This window comes from Capsicum annuum, chromosome 6, assembly GCF_002878395.1.
Source record: "Capsicum annuum cultivar UCD-10X-F1 chromosome 6, UCD10Xv1.1, whole genome shotgun sequence".
Lineage (NCBI taxonomy): Eukaryota > Viridiplantae > Streptophyta > Magnoliopsida > Solanales > Solanaceae > Capsicum > Capsicum annuum.
This window is the reverse complement of record NC_061116.1, coordinates 29157763-29165329: the sequence shown is the minus strand read 5'-3', so window position 1 is coordinate 29165329 and position 7567 is coordinate 29157763.

Below are 7567 nucleotides of genomic sequence, written 5' to 3'. Positions count from 1 at the left end.
GGACCTATTCATCAAAATTCCAACTTGGAATTTTCCTGGTGTAGCTGGTAATGGTGCAACCATCTTTGTGGTAGTAAGGTCACTTTCAAGGAGCCATTTTTGCGGTGGAGGATGGTTTTAGCTCCTTCCTCTTAAGCGACCCTCCTCCTCTTTTGTGGAACTGCTTAGACAGACAAACCTTTGTTTTTGTGGAGCTGCTTAGGCGGAAACCTCCGCTTTTTCACAACCGCTTAGGTGGACGAACCTTTACTTTTGTGGAGGCACCGTGAATAGTAATCTTTACTTTTGAGGAAAGTTTGTCGCCTAAGTGACACAACATTTGTGGCCAAGCCTCCACTTTAGCAGGGGTAGTATTATATAAACTCCCACTTTGTCCTTCCCATCATTTTTCACGAACTTAAACTCCATTGTTGAGCTTAGGAGCTGGAAAATCTTGGGGAGAACATACATTTGACCTAAGCTATGATTACTCCACTTCTTTTGATCATTTTCTATTGACTACTTTTTAGAAAATTGGCCTGAATTCTATTTTATTCCTTTCTTAAGCACTTATTTTTATTAATCTTTTGGGGTTGTTTTGATGCCCAATTTGATTTTTAATCTTGCTCAAATTTTGAGCTTGTGTTCCTTTTCCTACAAGGAGTCTAGTTGGGGGTGATTCACCCAAATTACACCTTCAATAAAGTATAAAGCAGTCACTAGTTAAATATAGAACCTATTAAGGTTAGGATCGATCCCACGAGTAATAGATCGAAAATCTGTCACGAGTTTGCTGATGTAATTGGAAATTATGGAAAGTAAAAAAGGGTCTTGTAACTATAATAGTGAAAACAACAATTCTGAAAAATTAGGGTTGTTATTAATATGAGGCGATCAGTACGATTATATTCCTCCTGAATTCATAACTCCACAGACTGTTTGTGCTTGTCAAATTATCTCGGTGCCTTGCATGCAAGATCTAACAAGTTATGTATCACCTAACTGTCTTTCAACCTTGGTTTGTGTGAGTTTCACTCATCTCCTCTCGGTCTCAGAGTGTCGCATTACTAACCCTTGTTTTATTATCTCAAATTAACTATCTCCTCACGATCTCAAGTTAATTAAATGAAGGTTGATAGTTTCAAATTACTATTGTAATCTCCTATTCCTAATCTCTACCTCTCTCTCGAGCAAGTATCTAATATGGGTGAGTTCCTAACATTTACAACTATTAAGAAAGAAATAAAAGCAAATGAAATCCCAATACATGAGAGAACACCAATCTAGAATGATTTCTCACTTAACCTCTTTGTTAAACCATTAGGGTTTCCACAACCCTAGTTATGGGTTTTAGCTACTTATAGTTGTAAGAACAAACATAGATTCCACAGATGAAAGCATAATGATGAACCTATGAAGAATAAGAATGAAAACCTGAAATCTCAAATTGATTGTAAACCTTAAAAATTAAGAACAATAATTCTGAGATTAATAATGTATCTTAGAACTCAAAATGATGCCAAAAGTGTATAGAGTGTGTAAACTGATAATAAAACATCCAAAGGATATTTATAGATACAAAATTAAACACATCCTAAACAGTGTAGGAAAAGAGTTGGCATCAACTCACAGTTTATGGGTTGAGTCATGGGTTAAACTCACGAATTGTGCATAGGAATCATGGAAATCAGAGTCCATCTTCAACTTTGCAGAATCTTCAACCCACAAGGTAACCTACGAGTTGTAGGTTGTACCTACGGCCCATGGGTAGGCTAGTGAAAATCAGGAGCAATGTCTGTCTTCATATTTTCAACTCACTGATAGTACTCACGGCTCATAGATACTAACCATAAGTCATAGGTTGATTCATGGGTAGCTTTTCAGCTACTTTACATTCCTTTTTCTCATTCTTTGCGACGAACATGGTTTTCCTACAAAATCAATACAGACACACATCATATCTAACAAGAATACCTAAGTATTTACATAATTTTATTGTTTTAAGCATCCAAAGTGCCACGAAACCATGACACATCAACACCCTCAACTTAAAATATTTGAATGTCCTCAGGCAACTAACACAGAATAAATAAACACGATGGTTAACTAAAATAAACCTAAGGTACCTACGGCAGTTAACTCATCTTAGCTCAAATTTTCTATCCCCTCTTATTACAATTTTCAAAACCACTATGTGTAACCATGTAGAACAACAGAATGAAACAAAAAGGAATCAAGTGATGAATCAAATTACCAACAAACAACCAAGCATGTATGTACTTGACACTACCCGAGCAAATAATAGTTAACAATACAATCCATGTACCCTTACAACAAGGAAGTCCCAACTCTCACAGTATCATAATGCATATCAATACAGGAACTATCAAAACACTCACACACAAAATGAAGTTCAAAGAATGTGCAGGAAATATCATAGGCTTGTCCTTATTTTCTATATCTTAGTTTTTCGGACAGTTGGACTGGGATCAATAGAAGAATTTTCTCGGCTTGTAATGTAGGCTTGGGGAAGGTACGATACATATGGGACATAGTAACTCACTCTCCTTGACATTATACTTACATTATTAGTTTCACTACTTAACCAAATTTGTTTTTATTCTACCTTTCCTCCCTTTATTAATATTTGGATTGGGTGTGGCTTCCTTCATTCTTTGAATGTATTTTTTTTCTTTCATTATTTCTCTTCTTTCTATCTCTCTTTTTTTCTTTTTCTTTTTTCTTTTTTTCACATTTTTTCTACCACACCCAACTCTACTTTTTTTTTTTATTCAACGCCTTTCCTAATGCTCATATTCAACTTGCACCCCTATGATAGCCGCCCTCCACTTAGGCAATTTTTTTGAGTTGAAGTACACAGTTTGCAAGGAGGGACCAGGTCAAAATCAGCCCATTGTAATTAAACAGGTAGGTGAAAAGGTTAAAACAAGAAAATAGGTAAATTTAGACTAAAATTAGAGGTTGACGGATACTTATTCTCATTTGATCATTCTTTTAGGCTATGAGTGGACTTATTTAAATATGACATATGATCATATCCCAACCAACTACCCTATAACCTAGGAAAGACTAATCGGGCAAGTTCTGAATTAAATACACAAAGTGAACTAGGTAAATGCCTCACACATACATGGTACATGGTTATGTTACTAACTACTACCTATCCAATTTATGAAATACTAAGCGGTGATTATTTTTTCCCTAATACTAATGACAAAACAATATTAAACAATGGTCACAACAAAATATACTCACAACACAACGTTCACAAAAATTTTAGGAGAGGGGGTCATTTTTAAACACGTAAAAACACTACACAAAATTTTGACTGCACCACAATTTTTTATTTTTCTTCTAGTCAGAAAAAAACAAAACATAAGAAATCAAAAGCATAACACAATATCTAAACATGTCGGCTCTACTAGGATAGCACACTTTACAGAATAGAGACATGGTAATAAAAAATCTAGGTGGTTGGTATACCTCCACCCTCAACTAAAAGATGATGTGTTGTCCCTAGTGCATACTAGAAAATAAAGAACATATGATTTGAGGGACCTGAGATGCTCTAGGGATTGGATACGGGCTTGGCCCCAGCTAAACATAAGGAGGCACATAAGGCGTGACATTAGGAGGTGGTGGTTTTATGATTTCTTTCATCAATCTGGAACTAAATAATAGACTCCGTGCTGGAATTATTCAAGGCCCACCTAAACTCGTTCGAGCTATCACTCTATGCAGCATACTCACATCCTCTCTTGGCCCCAATAGTTTGGCCCTTATCCTCCTCAGTAAATAAATCAAATATCAATGGTGGTGGTATAGGCAGTAGTTGTGTAAAGGAAGGTATAGACAGAGGGATGAAAAGAATATGTGTCTCAGCTAAAGTACAAACCTCTGATATTAATTCAACCATCTCATCCCGCAGGCTCGATAAGTAAGGCACCTGAGCCTTGCTGAGCTGGTCTCCTATTTAGGCCTCAAGACTATTAATTTATTCATACAGCTCTCTAGTAAATTTATCTATAATGGCCACCATCCTTACCTCCACTTTCGCCTCTAATTCCTCTAATATAGTTCGCACCTAAGGACTGATTTGACAAAATAACTTAGCCAATCGGGTGTTAGTGTATAGTGCTCACTCAACTCATACTGATGATCTACCAACTATTATAAAAATTCATGTGGTACTATTATCATGCCTGAAACTAGTGGGTGATGTGGCATTATAGAAGTCAAAATTGAAGATAAAATTCCTTAGCCCCTTCACTGCCTATCATAGAATAAGGATCTACCTGATTGCTACATGTATCAATATTTCCACCAATTATTTCCCTAACAACATGGTCAATTGACTCAAAAGGCCCTTAAAGTAGTTTACAACTAAAGATGTAGAAGGTTGTGCCTTATATAGTGCAACGGGGTTGGCGCTATCATGAATCAACCCAATATCAGTTGTGCGAGTAGCCTCAACCCTATGATCAATACACCGACACTCCCATGATATCACAAAGTATCTATATTAAGTAGGGAAGGTAATATTGGTGATATCATAAAAATCCTCTCATGAATAAGCTTCTCATGAATCTCATCTCGAATCCACCTTGCAAAGTGTATGTCATAACCAGCGATAAGGCTGGCAATCAATATAGCCTGATCCCATGTGAGTGTATTCTTGGCAGTTGTCAGACTCAACCTGTGCCTCATAATGGACCACCAAACTTTGCTATAAATTACAACGAGGACTTGTTTATCTCTTCCCTCCTCTCGACCCAAGAGGTATTAATACCAAGCTCAGTAAACTATTATGTTACCCATATCACTAAATTACTCCCCTGCTCCCTATGGTTAGGATCTCTTATAGACCTCCTACTTATTATAACCCTCAATCTGTAGTCAAACTCTGATGTAGTAGCCAACCCCATAAACTCTAGGCTAAAAAAACTATGAATGTTCTTCTTAAATAAATCAACTCTAACCTCTATGGCTAGTGTATGAGTCAGTGGAGGCTAGTCCTGAGCTCTCCCCTCTGATGGTGTGATCAAGTTAATAGATATGGCGTAGGATGCAAAAAACTCTTGTACCACCTCGGGATTATAAGATCCTAAAGGCTATCCCATTCATTTAAGCCCATATCTGTCAAATGTGGCCTTCAGGTCTCGAATCCCTGCCAAAATGGTAAGCCCAATTTGAGGCTCTGCAACTATACTCCTCTGACCTCTGCAAGTCTACCATTCACCATCCCTAAATGGCCTAATCTATTGGTATTACAGAGATGTGTGTGGACTCCTGATCTACTGGAGTTAAAGCAGAGGCATCCTTCTGTAATATTTCAACACCCTCATCATACTGGGGTGCATCTGTCTCTCGATTGTCGATTTCTAATGTTAACTCTGCCCCCTCCTCAGACTAGGGGATGATTGAATCCTACTCACCAGCACTAGAACTAGACTTGTCCTCTTCCTCAGTAAACTAGGGAAGAAGAGTGTTTTGGTGACATCTGTGTAGCCTTTATGCTCGGTCTAGTTGGGATAACATATGTTGGGGTGGACTGGGGTCCAAATTAAGGTGCCAATAGTGGTGCAGGCTGAGAGCTTTGTTGAATGACTGCTCTAGCTATTGCCTCTCTCTAAGTCTGGAGCCAAGTCTGGAATGGTTCCAAGGATGGACTATCAATAAAGTACTCCTCCAATGATCTACTCCACTTGGGAGACTCTCAATCTAAACTAGTTTTCCTTCTTTAGTATAGCTTTTGGTGCCATAGTACCTATAAGGAGAACCGTCGGTGATGGAATTACAATACTGGAACAAGAAGAGAAAAGTAAAATAATATCCTATCTCAGGTTCAAACTATGAATTCTACCTACGAGTCATAAGTTGTACCTTGATTCATAAATTGGCCCGTGAAAATCAGACGAAGCCTCTGAACTTCAGCGCCTCAAGTTTGATTCCTACGAGGCCAATCCATGATTCATGGGTTCAACCTACGAGTCGTAGATAGGTCTCATGGGCTCAAAACCAAGGGTACTCAATTCCTTCCCATAGTTTCAATCCCAAATCACACCACATTTCTCTTATTTCAATTTGATTTCAAGCAATTCATTCAAAACAATATCAATTAGTGTATTTTTACAATTTTAGGTTTCAAGTAATTTATGAACAATGAATAGTAAATCAAATTCTACGTTACTCTAAGTGTGATCAGAGGTTTCTTCAATCAAAATCAATACATAAATCAAATTGGAACCACGAGAAACCTCACCTCAAGATAAAGACTTGAGAAGAAGTAAAAGAAAAATTAATGTTTCCCAAGTTCTAAGTGTAGTACACTTAGGGATGTGATATGGAAGTAGGGGTATTTGAATGGGATATGGAATATGAAGAGTTTGAATTAGAGAGGGAGTTTTAATTTTGTGGGAAAGGAATTGGGTTTTTAGGGTTTCTTATTAAATGAGGGAGACGATTCGGGTCGGGTTATATGGGCCCATGAAGAAAAAAAATAATTTTTGGCCCAGTCGCTACCTACGACTCAGCCCATAACTAGGTAGGAGTCGTGGGCACAATTTCTGAAACCTATATTGCTTTACTGATTTTCACGGATTAACCCACGATTCGTGGGTTGTATTACAAATCATCGGTAGGTGTCATGGGTTAAAGTTTAGAGACCTAGTTTGCTTTTGTGATTCCCATTACTCAACTCATGAGTCGTGGGTTGGATTTATGATCCATGGGTTAGATTTATGAGTCCACTTACTAGTTATTTTCCCATGCTCCCTATCCGACAAAATAAAAAAAAGTGAACACCAAAACCTTGGGTTGTCTCCCAAGCAACGTTTGATTTAACATCGCGGCACGACGTGGCTATGTTACTCAGACTTCACCAACAAGCCCATGGGTTTTCTCTCATGAAGCGCCCAATTTAACATCACGGTACGACTGATGTGAGGCCAAAATTACATATATTTAGTCATTATTTACCTTTTATTTATTATCTTTTAGCATTGATTTTATGAATTATTCTAAATATTATATTTTTATTTCTAGGATTAAATTAAAGTGAAGATGAAAAGTTTGGACAAAAAAGAATCGCAATTGAAAAAATTATATAAGAAAATCAAGCAAGCAACTTAATGGATTAAATTTATTATAATAATAAATTCCTGCCACTTGAAGTTAGAATTGAAATATAGAATACGTGGCAGTTGGAAAGGCAGCGGAAAAGAAAAATTATTGTGATTACACTATTTTGATGCAATCCAGTTCAATTTGAACTTAGTTTTTATTTTCTACTCTATTTTGGACTCGGTTATTTTATTTTGGAGTTTTTCTTATACTTATAAATATTTCACAAAAATAAGTTATATGAAACTTTTGATAACTTTTGCTAATTATTAGAATATTGATACTTGTAAACCTTTTACTTAGAGAAAGCTTGGAGCCTCCATGGAGGCCAGAGAAAATTTATTTTATTCTTTTTTTCTCCATCTTTATTAAATTTTTTTTTAGAATTCAAGATTTTAAATTTATTCTACTCAATTTGTAAATTCATAATTATGATTTTGTCTAT